Consider the following 18,730-nt stretch of genomic DNA (forward strand, 5'->3'; position numbering starts at 1 on the left):
AGTATAGGCCCTTCAGCCCTCAATGTTGCGCTGACCTGTGGAACCAGTCTGAAGCCCGTCTAATATACACTATTCCATTTTCATCCATATGTTTATCCAATGACCATTTAAATGCCCTTAAAGTTGGTGAGTCTACTAGGGTTGCAAGTAGCATGTTCCATGTGTCAACTACTCTCTGAGTAAAGAAACTACCTTTGATATCTGTCCTATAGCTATCACCCCTCAATTTAAAATCCCTTGGTGCTAACTATCACCATTTGAGGAAAAAAGGTCTCACTGTCCATCATATGTAACCCTTTGATTATCATACATGTCTCAATTAAGTCATCTCTCAACCTTCTTCTCTCTAATAAAAACAGCCTCAAGTCCCTCAGCTTTTCCTCATAAGACCTTCCCTCCATACCAGGCAACATCCTAGAAAATCACCTCTGAACCCTTTCCAAAGCTTCCACATCCTTCCTATAATGCGGTGACCAGAACTGTACGCAATGCTCCAAATGCAGCCGCACCAGAGTTTCATACAACTGCAACATGACCTCATGGCTCCAAAACTCAATCCCTTTACCAATAAAAGCTAACACACTATATGCCTTTTTAACAACCTGATCGGCCTGGATGGCAACTTTCAGGGAGCTAGGCATGTGGACACAGAGATCTCTCTGCTCACCTTTACTGCCAAGAATCTTACCTTTAGCCCAGTAATCTTTATTCCTGTTGCCCCTTCCAAAGTGAATCACCTCACACTTTTCCATGTTAAGCTCCATTTGCCACCTCTCAGCCCAGCTCTGTAGCTATTCTATGTCCCTCTGTAACTTGCAACATCCTTCAGCACTATCCTCAGCTCCACTGACCTTAGTGTCATCCACAAATTTACTAACCCATCCTTCTCAGCCCTCATTCAGGTCATTTATAAAAATGACACACAGCAGTAGCTCCAAAACATATCCTTGTGGTACACCAGTAGTAACTAAACTCCAGGTTGAACGTTTCCAATCAACCATGATCCTCTGTCTTCTTTCAGTTAGCCAATTTCTGATCCAAACTGCTAAATCACCCTCAATCTCATACCTCTGTATTTTGTGCAATAACCTACAGTGGGGAACCTTATCAAATGCCTTACTGAAATCCATATACATCACATCAATCACTTGTTTGGTCACCTTCTCAAAGAACTCAATAAGGTTTGTGAGGCACGACCTACCCTTCACAAAACCATGTTGACTATCCCTGATCAACTTATTCCTCTCTAGATGATTATAAATCCTATCTCTTATAACCTTTTCCAACACTTTAGCCACAGCCAAAGTAAGGCTCACTGGTCTATAATTACGAGGATTGTCTCTACTCCCCTTCTTGAATAAGGGGACAACATTTGTTATCCTCAAGTCTTCTGGCACTATCCCTGTAGACAATGATGACATAAAGATCAAAGGCTTTGCAATCTCCTCCCTGGCTTCCCAGAGAAACCTCGGATAAATCCCATCTGACCCAGGGGACTTATCTATTTCCACACTTTCCAGAATTGCTAACACCTCCTCCTCGTGAACCTCAATCTCCGTCTAGTCTGGTAGCCTATTCTCCTCAACAACATTGTCTTTTTCCAGTGTGAATATTGACGAAAAGTATTCATTTAGCGCTTCTCTTAACTCCTTGGACTCCATGCACAACTTCCCATTGCTATCCTTGAGTGGCCCTAATCTTACTCTAGTCATTCTTTTATTCCTGATATACCTATAGAAAGCTTTAGGGCTTTCCTTAGAACTCTCAAGCACCATAACTGAACTACATACTAATCAGTTTTGTCCCTTTCTTCCAGAGCTCTGATATTAAGCAAATATTATTCATAAATAATGTGTAGTGGGTTTAGAATGTGTCTTCAAGGCATTCCAAAATTTCTCCAGTTAGGCTTTTCTGTTCTTCATTGAAATCTTGAGGTCAAACCAACTTTACACATTCTTTTCCCAGCACCGATAACAGATTTGTTCAGGTTTTCTGTTTAGCTCTGTGGTTATCTCATAATTTTTACCACTGAGGCTGGAAGAAGATTCAATTCTTTTTCAAGTTGTCTTTTACCTCCACAGTAATGGGGATTGGAAAATTTACAGCTGTGTTGTGCTGACTCACAATGTATAAGGTAATGTTTCTGAAAGGGTTAATGCTGAAGTCCATGCTGAATAAGCTCCATTCAATCTGATGATATGATAAGGACTTGGATGGGGAAAGCCAGAGCATCTTGAGATTGCAAAGGGAATAGACATGTAATCCTATGTGGTAAAAACAATGACTGTAGATGATGGAAACCAGATTCTGGATCAGTGGTGCTGGAAGAGCACAGCAGTTCAGGCAGCATCCAATGAGCAGCGAAATCGACGTTCCAGGCAAAAGCCCTTCATCAGGAACTTCCAGTACCATGTAATCTTATGTCTCCAGTGCCAGTGTCTGTCTTATTAATGTGACTTGTACATGATGACTGTACTATGCTATAAATTGTGTCTTGTTTAAGAGTCTCTTAATATACTACCCAGTGGTCTTCTTCTACCACTTTAGAACAATGAGGCCCCATGAATCCAGTCAGTAAAGAAGAATAGTAGGAGCGATCTGTCAACCACATGTTGGCAGTGGTTGGCTTTGCATGCTGCTATGACAACTCACCCAGAATTTGAGTTGAGTTGCAGTCACAGAGTCATAGAGTCATAGAGATGTACAGCATGGAAACAGACCCTTCGGTCCAACCCGTCCATGCCGACTAGATATCCCAACCCAATCTATTCCCACCTGCCAGCTCCCTGCCCATATCCCTCCAAACCCTTGCTATTCATATACCTATCCAAATGCCTTTTAAATGTTGCAATTGTACCAGCCTCCACCACTTCCTCTGGCAGCTCATTCCATATATGTACCACCCTCTGTGTGAAAAAGTTGCTCTGTAGGTCTCTTTTACATCTTTCCCCTCTCACCCTAAACCTATGCTGTCTAGTTCTGGACTCCCCAAATCCAGGGAAAATACTTTGTCTATTTATCCTATCCATGCCCCTTGTAATTTTGTAAACCTCTATAAGGTCACCCCTCAGCATCCAACACACCAGGGAAAACAGCCCCAGCCTGTTCAGCCTCTCCCTATAACTCAAATACTCCAACTATGGCAACATCCTTGTAAATCTTTTCTGAACCCTTTCAAGTTTCACACATCTTTCTGTTAGGAAGGAGACCAGAACTGCACGCAATATTCCAACAGTGGCCTAATCAATACTCTGTACAGCTGCAACATGACCTCCCAACTCCTGTACTCAACAAAGGAAAGCATACCAAATGCCTTCTTCACTATCCTATCTACCTTCGACTCCACTTTCAAGGAGCTATGAACCTGCACTCCAAGGTCTCTTTGTTCAGCAACACTCCCTAGGACCTTACCATGATGTGTATAAGTCCTGCTAAGATTTGCTTTCCCAAAATGCAGCACCTCACATTTATCTGAATTAAACTCCATCTACCACCTCTTGGCCCATTGGCCCATCTGGTCTAGACCCTGATGTAATCTGAGGTAACCTTCTTCACTGTGCACGACCCCTCCAATTTTGGTGTCATCTGCAAACTTACTAACTGTGCCTCTTACGCTCACATCCAAATCATTTATGTAAATGACAAAAAGTAGAGAACCCAGCACCGATCCTTGTGGCACTCCACTGGTCACAGGCCTCCAGTCTGAAAAACAACCCTTCACCATCACCCTCTGTCTTCTACCTTTGAGCCAGTTCTGTATCCAAATGGCTAGTTCTCCCTGTATTCCGTGAGATCTAACCTTGCTAATCAATCTCCCATGGGAAACCTTGTAGAACACTTTACTGAAGTCCATATAGATCACATCTACCACTCTGACCTCATCAATCCTCTTTGTTACTTCTTCAAAAAACTCAATCAAGTTTGTGAGACATGATTTCCCACCTACAAAACCATGTTGACTATCCCTAATCAGTCCTTGCCTTTCCAAATACATCTACATTCTGTCCCTCAGGATTCCCTCCAACAATTTGTCCACTGCTGAAGTCAGGCTCACTGGTCTATAGTTCCCTGGCTTGTCCTTACCACCCTTCTTATACAGTGGCACCATGTTAGCCAACCTCCAGTCTTCTGGCACCTCACCTGTGACTATCGATGGTACAAATATTTCAGCAAGAGTCCCATTAATCACTTCTCTAGCTTTCCACAGAGTTCGAGGGTACACCTGATCAGGTCCTGGGGATTTATCCCCCTCTTTACGTTTCAAGACATCCAGCACTTCCTCCTCTGTAATCTGGACATTTTGCAAGGTGTCACCATCTATTTCCCTACATTCTATATCTTCCATATCCTTTTCCACAGTAAATACTGATGCAAAATACTCATTTAGTATCTCCCCCATTTTCTGCGGCTCCACACAAAGGCCGCCTTGCTGATCTTTGAGAGGCCCTATTCTTTCCCTAGTTATCCTTTTGTCCTTAATGTATTTGTAAAAACCCTTTGGATTCTCCTTAATTCTATTTGCCAAAGCTATCTCATGTCCCCTTTTTGCCCTCCTGATTTCCCTCTTAAGTATACTTCTTCTGCCTTTATACTCTTCTAAGGATTCACTCAATCTTTCCTGTCTATACCTTACATATGCTTCCTTCTTTTTCTTAACCAAACCCTCAATTTCTTTAGTCATCCAGCATTCCCTATACCTACCAGCCTTTCCTTTCACCCTAACAGGAATATACTTTCTTTGGATTCTCGTTATCTCATTTCTGAAGGCTTCCCATTTTCCAGCCGTCCCTTTACCTGCGAACATCTGCCCCCAGTCAGCTTTTGAAAGGTCTTGCCTAATACTGTCAAAATTTGTCTTTCTCCAATTAGAACTTCAACTTTTAGATCTGGTCTATCCTTTTCCATTCCTCACTGTTTCCTGCAGTAGTTGAATCTCTTACCCAATTTCAGCTGTCCACTTCTAACATCCTGTCCCATATACTGGTTGTAATGACTTCTGCCATTAAGCCTCTGAACAGAAAATGACTATCTCAGAGGTCACATGACTATGGCAAGTTAAGGTGTACAAGTTACAGTGTGAAATATGTTTCTCCAGCCATTTCCAGCACTTGAAAAACCTGATCACAGCACATCACAGATGTTCGTAGGTATAAGGCAGCCTTACAATTACAGCTGGAATACTGGGCCCCAGTATTAGCAACAAGCACTCCAGCTTATTGATATAACAGCTTGACATGTAGCAAAATTAAATGTACTCTGATACAACTTCTGATTATATGTTTTAATTGGTTACCCTACCCATCTTGCATGATGCATGCAAGACTTTTCAAATGTTTTTTTCTAAACGGGCCATTACTGCCACCAGACATTCATTTTATCAGTCCAAGTCAGATTTGAACTGATCCCAGAGGTAGGAGGCTACTGTCTGACCCATTACGTCATTCTATCTTCAAATGCAATGTTTCCTAGAATTCAAACATTAATTTTTGCATTAAGCATCTATTCTTTGCCTTGTTTATTACTTTATTGGCTAAATAAAAATGATGAATGGTGCTCATTGAAGAGTGAAAGCACGTTAAAATTAAAATTCAGGAATTTGAGCTCATTTTCCATGAGCTCTCAATAGCATATGATATAACGTTTTGCTGTGTTCCTGCACTTTGTCAGTTAAATGCAAACTGAATTGAGTCACCTTAGCCTGGCAATACCCCAAACTAAACGTTGTTTAGGGCTCATGTTCTTGACGTTTTAACACGGATCTAATAATACATATATTATACTCAACACCATCCCTCCAAAAGAAAAATACATTTCAAAAAAAAATTGCTACCCTTCTTAACCTAATTAAACAAAGTTGTTTTAATTTATCTCACTCTCTGAACTGAAATTCAGCTATAAATCTGAATAATTCACAGTTAAAGTAGCTGAGCAAGGCCATTCTCTCTTGAATGATTTGATTTGTTTCTTCTGACTGCTGATTAAGTTTTTTTTTCTAAATGTGCTATATTTATTCTTTTATTTTGTGTTGGCTGCCAGATTCACAACACCTGGTATCTTTCATTGTCCGCTGCCAACTCCTTGCATCTGTCTCTTCTTCTCGTCTTCTGTCAGATGCTCCTGTCAGCAGCTTCGTGAATCTAGTTTCATGTACATTCATTTCCCTTCATTGATTTTTAATCAAGCACAAAGTAGGTGTCAGCATATGCTTTGCTATTGTCCACTCATTTTTCTTATTGCTTCAGTGTTGGTCATGTTATCCTCCCGCGTGACATGCAGCACCCCACTGTCTTTGTACAGTATGTTTCAGAAGTATTCAATCTCTGGTTGTGCACCTTTTTCAGGCTCTAGTTTTTAGTGTCAAATCAAAGTGTTGACTGAATGTTTGCCTCATACAATCTGTCATTTCACAGCACACAATACAATACTCCTCCTTTAGGACAGTTTATGCAGATCATTGACATACTTTTAGTTGATCAATGTTCACCATAGATTAATACCAATTTCACCCTTCATAACATCAATTAGCAAAATAATTGGTGCACAATTGGTGCAATCTTCATAATTTTGAGTTTTATTTGGTGAGAATCTATTCTATGGTTCCTTTGACAATCCCAGCTTCAGTTCATTCTGTTTACTTCATGCACACTTGAGTTTAGATTGTTTAATTGTTAACTACTCCTAATGGAAAATCTGTTTCATGTCTCAGCTAACTGAAATGCCAGGCACAAGCACAGTCTGGAACACAGTCTAAAGGTGATATTTACTAAATTAGAAAGGAACTGAGACAGCATTAATTGTAAACTTGATGAAAATTCTGTGTGTAGTGTTCACCATCGTGCATGTGAGTACAACATCTCTTCATTGTGACAAATATACTTAGAATTCTACATATTTTCATAGAAAGCAGTGGTCAGAATTTATAGTCTAATGTGATTCATTAGTAACAACAAATGAGCTCCTCCTCTTGTCCCTGGGTAGGATCTCAGGCAGTGTTCCAACATTATATTGTGGGGGTATATTTCTATAGAACAACCTCATTAACCTTCAGGATAGTTGGAGTAGATGCTCAGTTTTGTAATGAGGAATTTGTTATTGCCTCCAATATTTTTCCCTCATCCTCTGTAGGTAATATCTGCTGGTGGTCTGTGACAGACATCTGGTATCTTGTTGAAATGGTTATTGCATTCTCAGAAAGGCTCTTCAGCCCAAATGATGGTTGTAGTTGATTGCCACCAAAGTAAATGACGAGTTTAGTTATCTACCCATACTCAGTGGTACCACTTTGTGTTTTAATTAGCAGATCAGAGGTCAAGCACTGATCTAGGTCTTGAACAATTAATCGAGGCAGTACAGAAAGAATATTCCACTTTCAGAGATACCATCTTCAGGTTAGTACTGTAAAAGTGCTGAACTCCCTGAGGTGCTATCTTTCAGATGAGATATTTATCCAACACAGCAACCCTTACAAATGGTCATCTAAGGCCCTTTTGCACTATTCAAAGAGGAACTTTGTTGGTTGCTTATATAAAAACGTAAAAATAAGTAGCAGGAGTATGCCATTTGGCTCCTTGAATCTGTTGTGCCTGACTTGGGCCATATATATCCACTATCTAACACCAGTGAAAGCAGATATTTTGATAATCTGTCACATTGTTATAAATGCCAGCTTGTAGTGTGCACATCGGCAACAGTATTTCCTTATATTACAATAGGGACTGTCATTCTTGGTGTTAATTTGGATTTTAAAAGATTGAAGATTGCATTGAAATTACAATATTGAAGGAGAAAAGGACTTCCACAGTTTTGAGGTGCTTAGAAGGAACAAGTTAGAGTAGTAGACTTTGAAGAAGTCTGAAACCCAATGCAGTGACCACACAGAGAAAGGGGATGTTTGTATGAAGATGAGGAGCTGGGCTCTCGAGCTGCATGCATTTGGGGAGTGACAATACAATTTTCACCAATTTAGTTTTGAATTCAGGTAACATTTTCATAATCTTTTGGTTGCACGTGAGAAGAGACAAAAGATGTTGTTTTATTTTTGATGATTGTCCAATCAATTTTGCTTCCTGTTTCAGTAAAACTATTGAGGGCCAATAGGAAACCAGTTAGTCTTTTCCCTTAACTGTATTAAATATCATGGGAAACAGAAAATCTTATTATAATTTGCATACTAGGGTTGTGGTCTATGTGAAGATAATTTGAATGATGATTATAAAGCAAAATTAACACAGAAAATAATTAGTTTATATGTAGAATTCCTTTGAAATAACTTTTGCAGTGTGGATATGAAGCCAAATGCAAGAGCTGTTCCCAATGTTTGGTAAATAAACTGATCTCTGTTGGGGAAGCATTATTTGAACTACAATTGGCCTCATAATTTCTTGGTTCATGAAGGGAGAATGCCAATCAGATGTCTGCTCCTGAACTTAACGATGACTTCTTGATCAAAGTCCCACCAGATATTCCAGATAGGGATGTTCCTCTTTGGGGTGAAGATCTGATGGGTTATGAATCCTTCATGTGAATCCTTATTCTTCACAGCTTTGACTAATTTATTTTAGCACTGGGCTTACCACATGTGTGCTGGTGGAAATCCATGAATAGAGTTCTGTTTAACATGAGGGGTAAGGAAATGCAGCATCGGTACTGGTAATGATAGTGGACTAAAGATTTGAATAAAGACTAGGTGAAATACACAAGAGACCACGGTCCTTTAGCAGGTATACCTCTGGGGTTGATTGCAGGGACAGGAGGCTCTCTCCATCCAGTGTTTGAATTCTGGGCCTCCACTGTTGCTTCCTGGGCTTACTTCAATCTATCACAGGATCACACTGGAACACAGAAGTAAGTAGAGAGGATAAAAAGGCAACGTTCCAGGCCCCATCTTGCCTGCTCTTTGCCATGAGAGTAATTGGAAATTTCTCATCTTGAAAAAAGAAAAGCATCTCTGATGCAAGCAGTCTGATGAATAGCTTTCGACAGGAGGATGCCTTGGAATCTAATTTCTTAATTATGCACACAAATGGTAAGGTCTGCAAAAGCCCAGGGTGACATGGATAGATTAGCAAGATGAGGACATAGTCCTCGGATGCTGTTAGACATAGAAAAATGTGCAGTAATATGGAATAACCTTGGGGAAAGAAAATACTCTAACCAGAACCAAGGAACACAAGAGTCATGTTGTGCAGATACACAACTCATCACAGATGAAAATCCATAAAAAGATGTGCTGGAATCAACAAGCTTTGAAAATAAAGGTGATATTAAACTCAGAACATCTGAGTTATGTCACAGTTGGATTATTGTTGAAATCTTGGGCACCCTAATTTAAGAGGATATAAAATCAGTGGAAAAGTTGCAACATATGCTCAGTTACAGAGAAATTTAAGGTGTTTTTTCACTGGAATTAAGACGATCAATAGAATATTAAAAAGACAAAAATGCTTAAACTAGTTAATGAAATAGGACAGAGAACCACTAAGTTATGAGAAAAAAAGTACTCAAACGAAATGTTAAACTGTTCACGGAATCTGATTAGAGTGCAAAATTTTCTATCTATGTTGTTGAAGCAGAGCACAAAAATAGTTTTGAAAAGGAATTAAATAGTGGCTTGAAATTGAGGAATGTTAAAGGGAGAATAGCTGGATTAGACTGGATGAGTCATGGAGAAAAGTACTGGTAGAGATTTAATGGGTGAAGTGATATCCAAACAAAAATGAATTGGCTGAATATTTTTATTCATTCATGGAATCTGATCTTGCTGGTAAAGCATCATTTATTGCCCAGTCTAATTGCCTTTGAAAAGGTGGCAGTGAGCTACTTTCTTGACTCACCGTAGCCTATGTGATTTTACTGTAATAATATTAATGTGAGGAAAAGTTCCAGGATTTTGACCCAGTGATAACGAAGGAAAACCAATATGTTTCTGAGTCACATAGTAAACAGAGTAGAAGGAAGCATTAAATTACAGAGGTTTTATTGATAGATTAACTGAGTGGGAAAAAAAATCAAGCTAATGAAATAGCACATAATTGTGCAAAGATATGTGGCAGGTCAGAAAATTGGTTTCATGGTCATTGTTAGTTCTCTAGGTTCATCATGAAATCATTGTTAATTGTTGGAAAAACTCATCTGGTTCACTAATATCATTCAGGAAGGGAAATCTACCATCCTCACCTGGTCTAGCCTACATGTAACTCCAGACTCCACAACAATATGGCTGACTCTTAACTGCACACTGGACCACTGGTTCCTGGTTCAGCAGGCTTTTCTGGAAAGAACTGTGAGGATTTTTTTGTTGGCTCTGCAGCTGGCAGGGTAAAAAACCCCTGACACTTAAACAAAAATCCCTCCCTTTGCATTTTATGTTCCAAGAGTTTTTATGTGTGAGTTGTAGTTATTTTCGTACTTTTCGAATGGTTTGTCCTATAAATGAATCCAGCCGCAAGCTTTTGTGAATTTATGGATAGAGAGGATATTTTATTGTTATATACTTGCTCCTAGAGTTCAAACATGACATGTCACCCGTACTATCACACATGTAAATATGAGATATTAAAATAAATTAAAAATGTGGAATTATTTCAATTTCTTTCAAAGCAGGCCTACAGTGTCTTTGAATACATTGGATTTTATCTGGAATGGAAGTCTTATAAAATTGGAGTTTTCTGAGTAAACTGTGAGGCTTCATGGAGTTGAATTGCTAAGAGTTTGGATCTCAGATGAACTTAACATTGAAACAGGTTGGGGAGATAGTTCTCCTGCTACTGTCAAGATATTCCTTTTCTACTTTGGTTGCTTAGTTATCTTGTTACTGGTTCTGTGGCTTTTGAGATGGTGTTTCATACGGTATCTGTCAGCTTCTGATGTTATTTTTGACTGCAATCAATAAACATGATCATCTTGCTCATATGATCTGTAACATGTCTAAAGACATTTACTAAACAAAATGATATCTTGGGCTGGTAAACATCTTGTGTTATGGCTTTTCACACAGACTTTTCACCAGGTTGTGAAAGCTTGGAATTGTCTTCCACAAACAAAAATTGATACTACCTGAGAAACATAGATTCTTTTTGTCAAACACAGGATTTAAGGTACATAGGGCAATGGCATATTCATGGAGTTAAGTCACAGATTAGCCATGAACTATTGATATGCAGAAATGTTTGAGGGGCTAAATGGACTACTGTTGTTGACCAAAGTCAGTCAAGTGGGCTGTTTTGTCCTGGATGATGTTGAGATTCTTGCACCTGGGCAAGGGGAACATGTTCTATATCATACTCCTGAGGTGTGCCTTGTAGATGGCAAAACAGCTTTGGGAAGTCAACAGATAAGTCACTCACCACAGGCTACCCAGCCTCTGAGCTACTCTTGTACACACAGTATTTTTGAAGCTGGAAGAGTTACATTTCTGATTAGTGGTGTTTCCTCAGAAGGTTATTCATGGGGGACCTAGCCACTTTTACTGTCTAGTAACCTACTTCTAATACGATACCATAGCGCTGTTTTAAGCAGTCGACATCTTGATTACATTGACAGTTGTGACTAGAAACATGAAACAAAAAATTGAGTGCATACATGAGAAGGTAATGATATGATTGCAAAATGTGGTTCTATTTGGTGTCCCAAATACTTTGGTTGTTGTGAATGCTCATTGTATCCTGTAGAATCATAAGGTGTTATCCAGCAGACACGAACCTCACAACAAAACCAGCAATAATATTTGCTCCTGCTTTAGGGCCAGATTCATGTACTCTTGGGCTGGCCTTGGAACCCGATCTTTCTATTCTGAGGCAGACGTGTGAGCTTCCTTTTACTGAGCTTGCTGACCACACACTTGCAAGCCTTTTGCTGTTTCCTGCCTGTCCCTAAGATCCCGGTCTTGAAAGAGGAAACCCAGCTCTCATGGCTTTAGTGGAGGTGATTTTAATCTCCAAAACCATTAGGTTTGAGTGGTGGAAAGTTAAAATGTAAAGCCTTGTAGCTGAGTGGGATAGGAGAAGGGTCCCTTTATTCCATATCTTGATGAAGGTGCGTGCTTAAGATTGCATTTGTGTTCCAATTTTAAAACTGGCTGCCAGACTGAATTGAGAACTGTTGGACAGAGCAGCTAAATACGTCTCGAGGACTACTTGTGAGCCATGCAAGAGAGGGTCCTGCCCAGAACGTCAACTCTCTTGCTCTTTGGATGTTGACCAGCTGTGCTTTTTCCAGCACCATGCTTTATCAGCCATGCAAGAGGGCCAGGTGTGCTTCCTTTGACCACAAGGTTGGCTTTGAACCATACCTTCCACATGTCCTGATACTACCTCTATGTCCTTCTTGGACTGTGATTTCCTATCTTCCCCTCCTGTACCCTTCAGTCTTCCTACAAATTCCTCCTTCATACATTTCGATCTCCTCCATGGTCACCTATAATTCTTTACCCTTCTTCCCCAGTCCCTTTCCTGGACCATCCTTGATTTTTCCAATGCCTTTCTCCCAGTGTCCTCTGTGGATCCTTTTTTTAGTTTAGCAGAACCTGATTTAAACAAGTCCTGTTGGGTTTCCTTGCTGCTAACCAGCATCATCCCTAACTTCCCTGTAAGCCTGCTCTTCTCTCTAGTCCCAAACCTGTTTCACTGCTCAAGGCTTTTGCTAGTTCTGCTCTGCACATTAGTTTATAGGTTACACTTGCCCTGTTTCACCCCTACCTGGGTGAAATCTCACCTTTGCCCACCTATCGACTCATGGTGCTCCCCTGTACCCAGATTTGCCTCTGCCATGCAGTCCAGACCAGAGTTTTGACACACCATCACAATATATTCTAGCTGCAATGCATGAAACCAAGTGTACTGTAATTTGGTCAGTGAATGCTCTGTAAGGTATGCCAGCATTTATTCTGGTCTCTTAGATTACATGATAACTCACAGGGAAACAAGCCAGGAATGAGATCAGGTAAAGTAATGTTTATAAATACTTGTCCACATTTAATGGAAGATCCACAAAACCAAATAAATTTTGATTTATTGGAAGATTAATTTTCTTAAAAATAGGGAGAGCACGAGTAAGAGGGTTTATGTCAACAAGGGCTGTGTGAGCGGCATTGATAGAGAAAAAAATTGATGGCTGTCAAAAAATCTGAAAGAATGGCAGACAAGCAGCAATAGAACTGCTTTATTTTTGTCCATGGGGCATGCTGCAGGGAGTTCAGTTAGTATATGAATAATTATTTTTGTAGAATGTGTGTATTTGGAGAAAAACCTTAGTGGACGAATTAAATGATTTATGATTACTTCTCTCTGTTACTACAATGGATCAAATTACCTTTGCCTTTCAATGATAAAGATAATGGGGAATTGGTCAACCTTTAAAAAAATTGACTCTATCATAACTGAATGTGATTTATTGTAAAACTTAGTTAATAAGTTCAAAAGATAAACTGCAAGGCTGACTTCTAAAAGTGAAGTTCAGAAAAATGGTAATGTAGAAGTCCTTTGGAAGCAAGAAGTTGGTAAATCTTGTATTCTGTTCATTGTGCAGTGCAAATCTTCAGCCCTACAAAACAGTCTCTGTCTACTGTTTATCACAGTGTCTGTGTAGGCAGGATGCACACAGACATTGATATACTGTGTTGCGCTTACGCTGTTGATTTGAAATTTGTAATATTCAAAGTAAAGGAATTACAATTTTACTGAACTTTAAGCTTTTGAGGAATATAGAATTTTCTGTTCTGCATCAAACTAGATGAAAAATCAGTCATGTAATTACATATCACTCAAAGCTTTGACTTTTGATGCACAATAATATTTCATGCTGACAGTTTTCTGTGTTTAAGGCAATTCATTTTTTATGTGTAGTACAGTGGGCGTCAGACACTCTCCAGTTCCACACTGAGTGGAGTTTCTTCACATATGAGAATAGACATTGTAAGTTGGCAAACTACGTACAGATGCACACTTTCTGGAAGGAGGTTTTCCTGACAGTTTCTGTGAAGAGCCCGCCTATTGCCTGAGCTGATTCTCATCCTCCCCAGCCCGGTGACATTGAACAGAACTGCAGAGCTCAAAATGCAGTGTCAACTGGTATGAGCTAAGTCAGCACAGAGTGTGACTGCACAGCTCAGTATCACATTGTGTGGTGCATTTAGAAAGATAGAGAAAGAACTTGTACTTGTGTAATTCCTATCATAATCTCAGAACATTACAAGGATTTTAAGCCAGTTAAGCATTTTTGAGTGTAGTCAACATTGGTGGTGTAGGAAACACAATAACAAATTTAAGGGACAAAATCCCACAAACGTCAATGGGATAATGGCATGCTTTTTAAAATGTTAGTTAAGGAATAAATATAGACCAGGATACTGACTGTATCAGTGGGAAAATCCTTTTTTAGTTGGAAGACTTTGAAAATCTCAAAATTGGTTTGGCCAGACAGTCCTGATTTAACAGGTGAATGAACAAGACTGAAGCCAAGTGAGACTGGATTCAAATAAAATAAGCATTGTTATGTTGCTACGAATCAAGAACCATATTAGCTGTTCTCAATTACGAAAGAAAAATATTTTTTGTGAAATTTATCGAGAAGTTATAATAAAAAACCATGGAAACAGTAAACACCAAGAGCATAAGACTTATAAACCCATGGGTTTATTCTTTTATAAAGAACCAGTTGTACATAACAAAAGGCTGCAAAACACCTAAATGACACAGCACTTCCCTGTGCTTGTTTCATACCATATTAAGTGACAATTTGTCCCACAAGTATGACTCCATTTTCTGAGTAAACTATTTGATTCACAGAATAGTGGAAATAAAAGCAGAGTTGAAATGAGGAATGATATTTTGTGGGACTTGAGTCATTTGTTCCTTTGTGTGCTCTGTGACAGCACTGAGCACCAAGATATCTCTGTGTCTGAGCTAACTTTTCCAAACTTTTCTTTCTATTTCTCACAAACCTGTGCACTTCCTTAGTGAAATTGTTGAACTGACAGCAATGTACTGCTGAATAATGTTTGGTAGGAGCTGGACAACTAGGACAATAACGATAATCATGAAAAAAATGGAAGCATCATCATCTGTGCTGGCTGGATTCAACTTCAGGTCTCAGGCATAAAATGACAGCACATAATTGCTCAATGTTTCCCTTTTTTGTCACAATTTTCTTTTAGCTGGTCAGTATTTGAATTTGTAAGCTCAAGGACGTCATGCGTGAAATGGAACATTTTAGCACATTTGGCAGCATCAGGCACCCCCAGGACATACCAGGCTGGAGTGGAGTAGCACTTCATTCGCTTGTTTCCATTGACAAGTTTCGGCTTTTAGAAAAGGACCCTCAGTGTACTCTGTGAAATTTCTCTTTCCTCTGCTTGATGTCCTAAGATGCTTGTTATTTTGAGCACTTGGGTAAAATGCTTTAAATAACACTATCCCACCCGGGCTGCTTAGATTGTGTACACACAGCATTGCCTGCAAGACTGTAAAGTCTGATAGTTTTAATAGAAGGCTTTCACTGGATTAGGGTTTACTGAGCTAGCTCAACCTCTATAATTTTTCTCCATTCCCCACTTGAGGGAAACCAAGACAATTGTGGGGAATTGTAAATATACTGAAAATATGCAGGGGATTGTGATCTTCAGTAAGATTAGTGATGGAAGTGACTTCCATTAAATGATTCTCTCCTCTTGTGGAAGAATCCATAATGTATCATGTCATTGTGATGTCACAAAGCACTGGTGCCATGCTGTCTTTGTCTGCTCCATTACCATCAGTAACATGTCCATTTTGAGATGGGGAGCAGCTGAGTTATTAGGCCTTATCACGCCAGAAGTTTATGTTGAATTTATGCCAAATTAGGAAACACCATCAGGGAACAAAGTTGAGGTGAGTTTTTAAAAAATATAACATTGCTCTCTGATTTGGCAAGCCCACATTTAATACTCCTCCCTCATTATTTTGAAAAGTTGATGGTCGCTTTTTTTCATGAACTGTGCAAGAATGGTTAGTGATGGTGTTCTCACAATGATGGTGCTGGGCGGGACTTTGAGTATGCAGGTATGAAGGAATGGCATTATCCTATACATTTCTAAATCAGGATGAACATGTGAATTGAAGATGATAGTCTCCCCTCAGTGACTTGTAAAACATTTAAAGTAGCACCACTGCATTCAGAAGGAGATATTCAGTAATATCACATTCATATTGTAGGTTAAACCTAAAATTAATTAAAATCATTAAGTTTAGTGGTGGACAAGGATTGTAACAGTGCAGATGGAAAAAGCCAGGCAGAGGATTACGCCTTCCTGAAGAAGGGCTTATGCCCGAAACATCGATTCTCCTGCTCCTCGGATGCTGCCTGGCCTGCTGTGTTTTTCTAGCACCACATTTTTCGACTCTGGTACTCCAGCATCTGCAGTGCTCACTTTCTCCTTGAAGATTAGACCAGTCAACAATAGTGACAGCTTGTATTTATATATAACATCTTTAACAATATAATGACCAAAGCTGCTTCACAGGGGCATTAAAAAAAAATATATTTTACGTGTTGTTGGAGCTGCAGTCATTCAGGCTAGTGGAGATTATTTCATCATTCTTCTAACTTGCCTATGCAGATGGTTGTCAAGCATTGTGGAGCCCCTTGAGCTAAGAACTGCAGAATTCCTGGTCTCTGATCTGCTCTTGCAGCCACAACATTTGGAAAGCTGGCCTGGTTTAATTTTTTGGTATCCCCAGAATATTGATTGTGGGGGTTTAGTCATGGTAATGCCATTGAACATCAATGGGGGAATGAATGTATTCTCTTCTGTAGGTGATGATTGCTGCCTGACACTTATATGAGATAAAGGATACTTGCCATTTATCAGCCCCAGCTTCTCAGGAGAGTAACTGACATGAATAAAGCCATATTGAAATTGTTAAATGATGGCAAATTTAGATTTTAAAAATCTGTAAAGAAAAGGATGACTGAGGGACTTATGGCATTATATTTTCAAAATTGTACTGAAGAAACATTCACAAGTATGCAACCAACTTCAACATTCATCCATTGAGTCTGTCTTAACTGTCTCTGGAGTAGAGCTATTCTTGTTGCACTGGTGATGACAAGGGGCAGTAGCATGATATTACATATCTAGTAATCCAGAGGTAAGACTGATATTCTGGAGACATTGATTCAAATCCCATCATGACCAGATGGTGGAATTTAAATTCAGCTACTGAATAAATCTCATGAAATATTAGTCTTAAAATAATTATAAAGCTTCTGAATTATTATAAGAACACAATTGGTTCATGAATGCCTCTCAGAGAAAGAAATTTGCTATCTTGACTCGATCTGGCCTTCATGTGACTCCACATCCACAGCAAAAGAGTTGAGTCTTATCTAACCTTTGAAATGCATGAGCTAGACATTTTTCAAATTGTTACAGACAGCGCTGCGAACGGAACACTGCACATTGTCTACAATGGCTTATGAGGGTCACCATCATTTTCTTAAGGGTACTTAGGGCTGGGCAATAAATGTTGGCCCCACCAATGACACTCACATCCCAAACGTCCATACAAAAATAACAAATGTATGAGCATGAAATAAGTTTATTGGATTGTTGACATGATTATTTTTATATTTACGAATTGCTAAATACATTAAGTCTTTTGCATTTTAAGTGCTTTTCCTAAGTAACTTAAAACATTTCAGATGGGCCAGTTGAATGCTGGCTATATCCCCAGCACCCCAAGTTGAGTTGCAGACACAAGTCTCTTTTCATTGACAGGCACCATACTTTGATGGACTAGTGTGGTGCCATGATGAAATTACTGTGTGACCTGCCAATTCCTCTAAACTGTTGGAGCGCGCAGGCCCTGTACACTCAGTGCTCTGTTACAGCTAGATTGATTTTTGTTTTGAGAAGTCAGCACCTCTGGCTGTTAATGAACAGAAAAGCCTATTCCTGTGTTACAATGTAGCTGCTTTATGCCCCGTGCCAATCACATGTCTCAAGTCAGAATAATTTTCCCAAAATAATGTTGTTTAAAAAATTACGCTAAATATTTTTCTGAAAAGCTCCCTCTATTTGTGTATGGCTATTAATATACTTTCTAACCATGCGATCTGTGATGTTTTTAAAACCCTTGACGGCATTAAAAATTACATTTATTTACATAAGAAAGAATGGAATGAGAAAGGGCAATTTGGCTCTCCAAGCCTGTCCTACAATGGACTGTATCCCAACTTTAAATCTCCTGAAATAAAATGCTGCTTCAGTGTTTCCTTCCAGGAGCAGAATATTCATTCACCCTCACAGATACACTAATCAATCCTACCCTATTGTTGTCACCTTACAACAATACTGGAAATTACTCCTCATTTTGTGTGTGTGTGTGTGTGTGTGTGTTGGTCCCTTCATTGACTGCTTCCCGCTAGCTAACCAATCCTCTAACCAGTCCATGTTAGTATGTCACCCCCTACTCCGCGAGCTCTTATTTTGTACAGTAACCTTTGATGTGACACCTTGTCAAATCTCTTTTCGGAGTACAAGTACAGCACTTACATAGTTTCCTTTTATCCATGTTGTTTGTCACTTTGTCAAGGAATTCTAATAAATTAGTCAAATATTATTTCTCTTGCACAAATCCAATTTGCATCTGCATGATGATATTGAGATTTTCTGAAGAAGACTTCTGAAGAAGGGTCACTGGCCCTGAAATGTGAACACTGAGTTCACACCACGGACCTATTGAGACTTCCCAGC

The sequence above is a fragment of the Hemiscyllium ocellatum genome, chromosome 9, assembly GCF_020745735.1.
Source record: "Hemiscyllium ocellatum isolate sHemOce1 chromosome 9, sHemOce1.pat.X.cur, whole genome shotgun sequence".
Taxonomy (NCBI): Eukaryota; Metazoa; Chordata; class Chondrichthyes; order Orectolobiformes; family Hemiscylliidae; genus Hemiscyllium; species Hemiscyllium ocellatum.